Here is a 12,543-nt window from a genome sequence, read left to right on the forward strand (position 1 = left end):
GTATGTTGGAATCAGGAAGTGTAGCAGTGACACATTCTGACCACCAGAGGGTGAAATCAGTCAGTCATCTTTTGTGGTATTGTTGACTAGAGTTTGGCATTCATGGAAATGAAGAGGACACATTGCTTCCCTGTCCAGTTACGCTAAGTCATACAGCCTCTTCCTCTCTCAACACTGCTTGCATTCCAGTATCTTTCTGATTTTTTTTTCTTTTTCAACCTTCTGGATAGGACTGGGACAAATAAAGGAAAAGAGAAGAGTAGCGGTTTCTAATTTTTAGGGTTCCATCTGATTTTGTTTGTACAACTTCAGTGGGAAGCCCAGTAATTTAGGTGACCATATTTAATTATTTGTAGCACTCTTCTCCACACATTCAGACAAACACATAAGCACTTCTCAACTCTCATTATCTACCTTCTCTGAAATCCCAGGATGAAAGCAAAGTGTCCGAGAAATATAGTAGAATGAGAACTGTATTTATAATTGTAATCTAAGTTTCAGTCTTGCTTTGCCATTTAATGTCTTTGTAACCATGAAGAGTAAAACCTTGGATCCTTCGTATTCTTACCTGAAAAATTAGCATCTGATCTGTACCCTCTCTTCCAGTAATTCTAAAGGTTCTGGTAAAAAATTCTTTAATATTTATTTGAAGGGAAGTGTTTTTCTTATATATAGAACTATAATAAAGAGTGCTATCCCCCCACCCCCCTTTTTGGCAGTACTGAGGATTGAACCCAGGGCTGCTGTACTTTTGAGCTACATCCCAGCCAGCCTTTTTGATTGTTTATTTTGAGACAAGGTCTCACTAAATTGCCCAGGCTGTCCTCAAACTTGTGATCTTCCTTCCTCAGTCTCCTGAGTCTCTGGGATTACAGGTATGAACCACTGGGCCCTGCCGAAACAGTATCTTTTAAACAAAACATATTATTTCTTTTTTGACAGAAACAGATACAGATGTTGTTAAGGCATAAATATTAAAGCATTAAACTACCATATGACATGAAGAAAGACTGTTGCCATTTACTGAATCATTTTTCTTACCCTACAAACAAACAAAAACAGGTTCTCTGCTTATAGGTTTAGGGTAGCAGTAGTTTACTCAAGAGAATGTTTTCTCTGATATGTGGATGCTGATTCACAGTAAGTGAGAGCTAGGGAAGAATAGAGTTACTTTGGGTTAGGTAGAGGGGAATGAAGGGTGGGGATGTGGGCTGGGGGGTAGGAAGATTAGTAGGATGAATTGGACAGTATTACCCTATGTGCATATATGACTACACCACTGGTGTGATTCTATATCATGTGCAACTGGAAGAAGGAAAAGTTATACTCCATTTTATGTATGATGGGTCAAAGTGCATTCTAGTATTAAGTATAACTAATTAGAATAACAACACAACAAGAGTTGGCCAGTCCTAGGAGCCAGGCTGACCTGATTGGGGTGTAGGGGATAAGGAGGCATTTAGAAGAGGTCTTATTTAGGAATAAGCAAGCACAGAAAAAGAGAGTATGTAGGTTCTCGGAGTTCATACAACAAATCTGGAGACAAGTACTCATTTCTTCCAGCCACACCAGTGGAAATAACTTTGATACAGAGTCCAGTTATGAATCTAAGTTGTCTGAGGGCTCAGGATAGCATGGAAGGAACCAAAAAAGGCATGGATTCTAACACAGACAAGATGAGATGACTGTCTAGAAGGTGACAAAGCAAATGGACACAAGAATGTACTTTGGAAAGTAGGCAAGGATTAGTACTTACACTTTGATATGTACACAGGAAAGTAAGAGTGAACTAGATAGAAATAGCATTTTAGCATTATGTACAGATTTTTATTTTTTATTTTTTTGATACCAGGGATTGAACCCCGGGACTCTTTTCCACTAAGCCACATTCTCAGTCCTTTTTATATTTTATTTAGAGACAGGGTCTTGCCAAGTTTTTTAGGGCCTCCTTAAGTTGCTGAGACTGGCTTTGAACTTGGGATCCTCCTGCCTTTGCCTCCTGAGCTGCTGGGATTACAGGCATGTGCCACCATGCCTAGCTAGAAGACAGAATTTTAATTGTCCTGGTTGTAATTGCTGTTCTCAGTGTTGGTATATAGGTCTCCTTGTTAAATCTAAGGCTCCATATATGTTTGAGGACAGTGAGATATTACTGACAAACTCTAAGTGGTTTGATGGTTCTAATAACATCACACTCCACTGGATACACATATTCACAGATCTGTTCACCAGTCCTGTAGAGTTCATTTCCCAGAAATGAACTGGCTAGTAAAATATTTGGCAGGCAAGCTCGCTTTTCAAGTACTGCTAGGAATAGAGCCCAGCTGTTCCCTTTGGGCTTTAAGCAGTTGGAATTCATTGTGTTAGCAGCTAGAAAGAATGAAACTGTAACATGTTTAACCTAGTTCATGACAGCAAAGCAGAGGTGTTAGGATTTCTGTTCTAGAGGTTTACACTGCAAGTAACTTAACCTGATTGTGTGTCTTAATATTACTGGGCTTCTGACCGCTGAAATATGGCTTGGATCGATGGTGGTTTGGAGAAAGTAGAAAGAGGGCTATCCATCATTCAAAGGCTCCATAGAAACTGGCTGATAATGCTGCTTTCACCAAGCAGCCATCTGTCCATCCATCCATCAGTAGGATGAAATGAGATTTAGCGGAACAGGCAGCCGTAACTCTAAGACACTTTCTAACCAACAATTGCAGTCCTGGCCTAAGTCTCACCACAAAGCACAGCACTGGGGTTTGGCGGGATGTGGCAGCAAGCACAGTCTCCTTCCCGTCACTGCCAGCCTAGAGCATGTTCAATGTGAAGCCGTAGGCCAACCTTACTTCCCATACAAAAATTTGGCTAAACTTTTGATGATAAGTAGACAGTAATTCTTTCAGCTCCAGACTGTTCACAAGTTGAGCAGACCCTTTTGATGTTAATATTTTTTAATACTTATAGATATTTCTGCTGGCAATTCCCTATTCATCTTAGTAATAAGGATGATGTTGAATTAAATTCAAAGATAATTCATTGATTTAATTTTATACAAGTTCTTTTTCTTCTTAAATTAAAATTTTACCAATATTCTTAGGTAGTAAAAATTGAATTTTTGTCCTTATTTCTTTCTACATTAATGGTGCTAATGTGAAAGGAAAGAAAGAATGGATAGGAAAATGGGTAAAAGATTAGAAGCAAGAAGCTGGGTGATCCCTAAAGTGGATTATCAAGTTGTGAATAGATGAATATTAACTATATCTTTATGGTTCTTCTACTTTTCCCATACTGAACCTTCTGAGAGAGCTGTTGGTCAAAATAGCACTTTGTGCTCATCTTGTCTATCCTGGTATCTTTCCTAGGCATGGACAGCTTCCTTGACTGTTTTCTTATAGTGGTCACTTCAGATCTCAGCTCCTGCTCTTTGTTCTGAAGCCTTGATTTTCACTTCAGATTGAGAGAGGGGGTTAAGGGAGCCTAATGTACCGGAGATGCCTCGGAAATGAGAGCCTTGGATGAATTCCTGGGTCTATTGATCCACCGGCAGTTTATGCATCCTGACATTCATAATCTCAGTAGGCTGCTGATGTTCCTGATTAATGGGCCCAGGGGCTGTCCATCCGTCACTTCACATTAATTACTGAAGAGGTGTTTTTCCAGTGATTTACCTGACAGTGGGCTGTGATAAATACCCCTAAGCAGAGTGGGCAGTGATTAATCACAGGGCCACACCCCTCCCCCCACTTTTCCTTTCCCTAACCACAGGCCAGCATTGGGACCTGACCAAAGAGTGCCCCCTCCCCATAAGCTATCTATCTCCATAATTGCTTGTGGATGCATATTTATTGGGGCATCGGACCTGGCAGATAGCGTTTCAGAATTTGTGCCAAAGATGATGAAAAATAAATCTTGCCAGTAGGAAGAGTAACTAACATGTTTTTACATGGGACAGATAAGTATATATGAGCTGCCCTTATGTTACTTTTAAAAATTTGAGAGAAATATTGTAGTCTTACTATGCATGTACTCAGTGCTGTGGTGGTTATGTTGCAGGCTTTAAAAAAAAGGAGAATGCAGCTTTTGTCTTTGTAGTCTATTCAGGGAGAAAATGAACAAATAGAATTTAGACTATTTTAAGATCTTGGTATGAGGAGGAGGATTGGGATAGAACTCTAGGGTTCCATTTCTTTGTGGCCTTAGAAAATGAAATTTAGTTAAATATTTAACTGTTTTAGTGTTTTCTGTGTGTCAGACACTTTTATTTTCAACTCTGGAAATTGGAAGATGAGTATACTATAGTTGCAGATGTCCGAGAGCAAAAACTAGTGCCATTTGCCTCAGTTTCTCAAAGTATGAACTTTCCAGGGAGTTGTTGAATTTATTTTTTCTCTGAATATTTATTTAGTAATTGTGTTCACAAGGATGCAAGGAACACATGAGAAATTATGTCTGCTTTCAAGAAACTTCGAGTATGAGATAACATTCATAAGTGTAACTTTTTTTTTTTTTTTTTTTTTTTAAGATACGAGGGTCTCTCTGTTTCCCTGGCTAACCCCGAATTATTGGGCTCAAGTGATCTTTCTACCTCAGCCTCCTGAGTAGCAGGGACCACAGGTGTGCATCTTCATGCCTGGCTATAAATACAACATTTAAACAACAGTAAAAAGTAGTATATAATGACAAATGAATACCACAGATAATGAATGCATGTGAATACACAGAAGGATGAAAACAGCATACCTTCAAATGGTTATAGGAAAAAGCTGAATTTGATATATGTCTTTTGAATGAATAGTGACTAGGTCTGTTTAAACTGAGATAATTCAAGAAGTTGAATGAACAAGCTAGGCGGCCATCCTGCCTAGAATGGAGAATTTTATTTGTGAGTGGTAGAAATCTGATTGAAACAGTACATTGACACCAAGTCATGGTGAACCTGAAATGCCTTATTTTTGTGGGTGTGTGTATGTGCTGGAGTGTGAATACAGGTCTTATGTATGGTAGGCAAACGTGCTTCCTGACCGCTGTACTTCCAACCCTGTCAGAGGGACTTTTTTTTTTTTTGTGTGTGTGTGTGTGTGTGTGGTGCTGGGAATCGAACCCAGGGCCTTGTGCTTGCAAGGCAAGCACTCTACCGACTGAGCTATCTCCCCAGCCCCAGAGGGACTTTCTTAATGACTCTTCTACCCTCACCTTTATGTCTTCCCTTTGAACTTGCTTTTCAGAGAGGCTATTTCTCCATGCTGTAACTCTTCGCCCAAGTATGTGTTTGTTGCTACTGTTGGTTTGGCTCAGTCTCAGTTTTAGGTAGGTGCCTTACTTTCCCTTAGAACTGACTTGTGAGACTTTTTCAGTGATTCTTTAAAGATGGAGGACTTTGGTTTGGTTGGTTGGTTTGTTTCATTTCCCTTAATCAGCTACAGTAGGTCTTTGCCTTTTCCTGACGGTAACAGCATTTACTGACTTTTCTCCCTCACCACTTAAGACTTTTCCTATAGGAGAGGTAGGCAAGAAGAATCCAGGTGGGTCTTGGTATATACCACTAAAGCTTCCATTCTCTTCCAAATGTATCATGGTCTTTCTTTTGAGCCTGCATTGAGGTCTGTGGAGAAGATTCCTGTGGGTGAGTGAGAATTCTCTTTGTTTCTGTGCTTACCAAGGGTTTTATATTCTCATAGTAGCCCACATTTGACCTGTAGCAATTTTAAAATCATTTTAATTTTGATTAAAATTCTTACTGGCTTGTATGGTATCCATTGTTTACTGTAGGTAAGGAAGTGTCCTCATGTCCCATCTCTCCTTTGAGGAGTCTGTCTTTCCTTAAATTTGAGGGAGTTGTTTTCCCTTAGATTTTAGGTTCATTTCTGTGTAATGTGTAAAATCACAAAATTTCCTGAACCCAGCAAGAAAGTAACGGTTTGGGAAATTTTGTGATTTTTGCATATTATCCACCATTCATTCATTCATTCATTCTTTCTTTCTTTCATTAACAATAAGAACAACATTCTTTCCATCTTTCTATACCCGAGGCAGAATCCAGGGATTTCACTTAATTATTTGAGGATGTGATGTTGATATGGGATTTTGATGATTAAAATATCGTTTAAATATGTCCCTTTCAACTTCTCCCAAATAGTTATTTTTCTTTGTTTATTCATACATTTGATTAAAAAATTTTCAAGTCTATGCTGTGTGCATAGTCACTGTGCTAAATGTTGGGGATGTAGTGTGCAGGGAGTCATGATCCCTTCTCTAATGAGCACATGGTTTAGTGCAGAATATCAAATAATTAAGTAATTTACTAATCTTACTAAAATATTGATAAAAACTGCAATAGGAGTATTTGAAGGAGGCACCCAGTGCAATCTTAAATGATTAGTGTTATAGTTTGGATCTGGAATGTCCCCCAAAGACTAAGGTGTTAACAGTTGGTCCCCAGTTGGTACTTTAGGAGGTAGGGAGTAACTGGAAGATGTAGGCCACTGGTGGCATATCCTTGAAGGGTATATTTTCTCCCTGTGTTCCCTCCCCAATTCCTGGCATCTGTGAGGAGAGTAGCACCTGCTCCACTTTGCATTCTACCAAATGTTCCACCTCACCAATGTTCCACCTCACCAAAGGCCCAAAGTGACAGGACGAAGTAACCATGGTGTGAAATCACCAGCCAAAAAAACTTTCCTAAGTTGATTTTCTCAGAAAAAGAAATAATAGAGAGGAATTAGTGAAGATGGGAAGTTGTAGAAGAGTAAAATAGGTACAGGGAAGAGACTGTGCAGTGGCTTATATGTAAATCAAAAACACAAAAACCCCACAAAACAAAAATGGAGAATTTGAGAAGCTGAAAGATACCCATTGTGGCTAAGTAGTATACAAGGACAGAGGTGACAGAAGGTAAGACTGGAGAAATTGACCAGAGCCAATTAAGCCATGTTAAGAGATTGATTGTTATCATAAAAATAATGGGGAGTCATTGAAATATTTTTAGGAATAGGGATGTCTAAGCAGTGAATTGTTTTTAAATGGTCATTCTGGATTCAAGGTGAAGAATGAATGGAAAGGAAGCTGAGACAGAGAGATGAACTGTTACCAAATTTGTATGTTGGTTTAACCTAGAGCAATGACAATTAGGGATGGGGAGGATTACCCAGGTTAAAAAGATATTTAGGTATGATGGTCAGTGGAACTTGTCCATTGATTGAATATGGAGGTTAAGGGAGAAGGAAGATTTGTAGTGTATCCCTTCTTGGCATGTTGCCACAATTTTCCTTTCTTCCTTGAGAGGGAGAGTAGAATAAAAAGACCATGGTTGATTTCACCATTTATGACCCATGGTTCAAAATTTATTGAGGCTTTGGGTGGAGGTAAGTCAGAAAAGGAAAATCAAAACCATTTAAGTAATTTGTAAGTCTTGCCAATATAGGTCTTTTGCCTGATTATCTTTAAGTGTTGAGAAAACAGAAGACAGTTTGGTTCTTTCAGTTTTGATGTTTAGCCCCTTGGCTTATAAACAAATAAAATCTGGAAAATGCTTCCTTACCCTTTTTGAACAAAAGTAACATAAAATTGATCTTTTCAAATAGCTGTTCCATTTAGACAGATACTTAACATATTTAATCATGTAACTTCCTTGTTTTTCCCAGATGGTTTTACTCAGCATTTGGTTGGTGAGTATTAGATAAATGTTTACAACCTGTGTTTGAGAGTTCTGGTCTTCTAACCTCCAGGCACCTAAGGTCATGACCAGTGCCTCTGACAGCTGTGACAAGTTTTATACAGAACACAACTGTGGATGCCAGCAGTGTTTTCATGATGGTAGAGGGGCAAAATATAATTTTCAGAAAAGGAAGTTTTCCTGATAAACAGCCCTCATAGGATTCAGGCTCTCAGGGTCAAGGTGGGGAGGAATGTTTGGAACTTATAAAGGTGAATTGTTTTCTTAGAATGATAGAGTTAGAAACAAATATGGTATTTTACCACAATATTAAAGTTAGCTGGTTATGAACAAGGAAATTTAAAGTTGCTTTGCTGAGGGTATACTATAGGATAGAGTTGTGAGTAGTTACTAGCATGGATATTATAGTAGAACTGTATGGGTATCAGTTCTGACTCCTGTACTTATCAGCTAGTTGTGTGTCCTCCTCATCTATAAAATGGTGACAGCAATTATGTTCCTGAAGGAGTGGTTTTGATGGTTAAATTAAATGATGTATATGAGCACTTACCTTAGTGCTTCATTCACTGAATTCTTTGATGTAACACAAATTTATATGATATTATTGTGTACAATTTCCTAAATCCAACAAGATTTTTATAATCTCAGAAACAGTTATAGTCTTAGTGCTTTTCAACATTTCTCTTAACTGGAATATGTCTTATATTACCCACCTGTGAAAAATGGGTGGTGTTTTAAGAATAGAGTATTATTTCTTTGTTGGTGGCATAGAATTGTAGTTTTCAAGAGTGAACCAGGCATTGGTTAGGGGAATTTCTTAAATCTGGATCTGGTTTAATTTTACTATTACCATTAGTGTGCATCTAAGGTTTCTTTCTTTAAATTTTTTTGTAACACTTGTCATATATAAAAATTGAGAAGGATCTGCTTTAGTACGAAAATAGTTGAGTCAGAAATAACGACACAATTTTTAACTTTATTGAAGAATACACAGATCTTTAAAAAAGTACACACACAATCTAAAAAGGAGAATTTAATTGATACTACTTTTGTTAGGCACATTTGCTTGGTACTCATTTGTTTAATGTTTATTTACTGCCATTCATGTGTCAGGAATGGGAAGTCAAAGGGATAAGGAGTCAGGCCAATATTTTGCTATAGCAGCAGGGAGCAGAGAAGACCTAACCATATTTACTTAAGGAATATTTGTTGAAAGCTACAATATGCAAGTATTCTATAAGTAGTCAGATTGTTTGGTACTGCATCTCAGAAGGAACAGTCCTAAATCATCTTTGGTAAATAGTCTTCAAATGGCAATGGAGAGTCTAGGGTTTCAATTCAGTATAGGATAGGCATGCTGTAATCCTACCTAACACTGGACCCCTGAAGCTGGGCACAGTGGCACATGCCTGTAATTCCAGAAACTGAAGAGGCTGAGATAGGAGGGTTGCAAGTTCAAGGCCAGCCTCAGCAACTTAGACTCTGTCCTCTGTCTCAAAATAAAAAAGGGCTGGGGATATTGTTCAGTGGTAAAGCACCTCTGAATTCAACCTCCAGAACCCCCTACTCCAAATGGCTAGACCCCTGAAAACTTCTGATCAGCATTTGTTCACTCAGTGGTGTTCCTCTGGCTTTTCACTCATGGCTCAGTCATGTCTTTTAGAACAACTTTTAGAGAGGTTAAAGGGGGGAAATTAGGACTTGTGATCACCTAGATATTAACTAGTTGATGTAGTTACTCCTCACTCTTGTTTTTCCAGAGGATCATCAAAGACACTGAAGTAAAGGGTACTAAACACACTGATATGTACATAATGCATTTATGAGCACAAACATTGGCATCAAATTGTCAGGATTAGAATTTAGATAATTCTCTGCCATATTTTACTTCTTCATCTTTGGACATATTGTTTAATATCCCCTAGTAACACTGTTTCTTCATTTGTAGAATTGGAATAGTAATACTACTTCAATAGAGTTTTGGAGAGGATGAAATGATACTGTTTTGAACACAATGCCATCAACTGAGCAAATAAGATCTGGTAATGGCAAAAATAGGTATCATAAAGTTCATATGTTAAAGTTCATATAATTTGCTGAAATAAGAAGTCCCTCAGATCCTCACTTAGAAACCTTTTATTTTGTATATAATTTGAACATACTAGAATTTTCTGTGCCAATTAGATTGAGAAAAATAGATTGCTGCTTGGCCTTTTGGTTAAGATCAAATAAATGTAGATTGAGAAAAATAGAAATGCTTAGAGAAAAAGAAGTCACAGGTGGTAAAGAGGCACTATACCAAAAAATTAGTAATATTTTTACTATTTTTACTGGGCAAGGTGGAGCACCTGTAATCCCAGCTACTTGGGAGGCTGAGGCAGAAGGATCCTGTGAGTTTGAGGGCAGCCCTGGTAACTGTGAGACAGCTCCCCTGCCCTATCTCAAAAGAAAGGGGAGGCGGGGAAGGAAAAATACAAAGCCCATGATGTTGTTATCTAGTATATGGGGTAAGGGCAACTTTTCACAGTGAATAATGCCTGAGGCATTACTATATATGTGGACTAGTCTGGCAGTGTGCATAGAGCTGTTGATATTTCAATTTGCTTTCTATTTATTAATCTATTTCTTGCATGCCTTTGAGGAAGGTCTATGAAAGGATTTTAAGAGTGTCTATTTCACTTATTTCTCCTCAGACCAGGTATGTTGAAGAGAAGGTCTAAATAATTTCTTCTACCTCAGACTTAACATTATAGATTATTGTCTTATTCTGTTAATTTAAATTGTAATACATGTTTTGTACAATCTGGTTTGAAGAGAAATGAGAATTATTTTGTGTCTTCAAGTGTGAAAGTATAAGTACATTTATGAAAGAAAGTATTAAGAAAACTACAGCACAGTTGGTTGTGGTTCATTTGCAGATTTTATAGGTTTTAAAATGTGAAAGCATTTCTCTGTTGTCCAGCTATAATTTTTTATATTGTTACATAACATGTAGGTGCTTCTTTGTTATGTTTTGGTTATATATATTTTTTTCCAGTACTGGGAGTAGAACCAGTGGATGCACTGCCACTGAGCTACACCCTAACCCTTTTTTGGTTTTTGTTTAGTACAGTGTATTTTGATATATCATACATACATGGAGTATAACTTCTCATTCTTGTGGTTGTACATGATGTGGAGTTACACTAGTTTATTCATGTATGAACATAGGAAAGTTATATCCCATTCATTCTGTCTTTCCTATTCCCATCCCCCGTCCCTAGTCTCTTTTTATTTTGAGACTGGGTCTTACTAAGTTTCTGAATCTGGCCTCAAATTTGCTATCTTCCTGCCTTAGTTTCCCAAGTAGCTGGGATAATAGGCACATGCTACTACATTCGGCTTGGAAGGAAATTTCTTGATTATTTGCAAATACTATGTGCTTCACACTTGAGTGCAACAGCTTGAAAGTGTGGAAAGATTGAGTGTATTCCTAATTCTATTATTCTGCTAAACAATAATTCGAATCAGTTGATGAAATTTTCTGATTTTTTTACTCATGTGTTGCTTTCCCTTTTATTTAACCTACTACTAGAATTCCATGTCATTTGAAATAGAGAATATTTTCTATGCCTATTGTATAAGTTTTTGACTTGAAGATGCTATTGGTATAGTGTTTTTTTAAATTGTCAATCAAGTAAAATCATCTTAATGAATTAATTTTAAATTGTAAGAATTTTTAAATTAAAAAATGAAATAAAGTAGATAAGAAATAAAGAGTAATGTATATATTGAGGGTATTTCATGGACCACATCAAACTTAAAAACTTTGGCTCAGCAGAGGAAACAGTTATCAGAATGGGAGAATGTATTTATAAACCATTTATCAGATAAGGTATTAATATCCTGAATATATAGGAACTCCTACAACTTAATAACAAACAGCCCAATTAAAATATGGGCAATGGACCCAGACAAATATCTCTCCACAGAAAATACTCAAATGACCAACAATTACGTGAAAAGATGCTCAGCATCACTAATCTTTAAAGGAAATGGAAAACAAAGCCCCAGAGAGATATCATTTCACATGTTAGGGTAACCACTATTAAAAAACAAACAAAAGTCAGGAAGGATGTGCAGAAACTGGAACCCTTGGCACTGTTGGTGGAATTGTAAAATGGTGCAGCTACTATGGAAAACAGTGTGGAAATCCTTCAAAATATTAAAAATGTGATTCAGTGATTCTACTTTTGAGTATATATCATAAAAGGATTGAAAACAGCATCTGGAAGAGATATCAGCACTCCCATGTTCATTGAAGCATTATTCACAGTAACCAAAATGTGGAAGGAACCTAAATGTTCATCAGCTAATGAATGGATAAAGAAAAGAGTACATAGTGGAATATTAGCTTTAAAAAGGAAGGAATTCCTGTTAGACTATATCATGTTTAAACCTTGAGGACATTATTATGTTAAGTGAAATAAGACTATCACAAAAAGAGAAATGCTACCTGATTCTACTGATATGAGGTAGCTAAAGAAGTCAGACTCAAAGCAGAATGGTGGTTGCCAAGCCCTATAGGAAGGAAGAAACAAGTAGTGATCAAGAAACAAGGAGTGAGTGGTCAGTAAGTATAGAGTTGAAAGATGAAAATTTTCTAGGTTGGGTGTGGTGGTGCACACCTATAATCCCAGCAGCCCTGGAGGCTAAGGCAGGAGGATTGCAAGTTCAAAACCAGATTCAGCAACTTAGTGAGGCCCTCAGCAACTTAGTGAGACCCCGTCCCAAATTAAAAAATAAATAAAAGGGGATGTAGCTCACTGGTTAAGTGACCCTGGGTTCAAACCCCAGTTCCAAAAAAAGAAAAAGTTCTAGAGATATGTTGTACAACAAAGTGC

At 37.5% G+C, this 12,543-nt stretch overlaps 1 protein-coding gene across 8 annotated transcripts in view; it reads left to right on the plus strand.

The window, feature by feature from the left end:
* Positions 1 to 12,543, plus strand: part of R3hcc1l (R3H domain and coiled-coil containing 1 like) — an 81,083-nt gene that overhangs the window by 21,321 nt on the left and 47,219 nt on the right. The gene's annotated exons all lie outside the window — the stretch shown is intronic.

This window comes from Sciurus carolinensis, chromosome 5 (genome assembly GCF_902686445.1).
Source record: "Sciurus carolinensis chromosome 5, mSciCar1.2, whole genome shotgun sequence".
Taxonomy (NCBI): domain Eukaryota; kingdom Metazoa; phylum Chordata; class Mammalia; order Rodentia; family Sciuridae; genus Sciurus; species Sciurus carolinensis.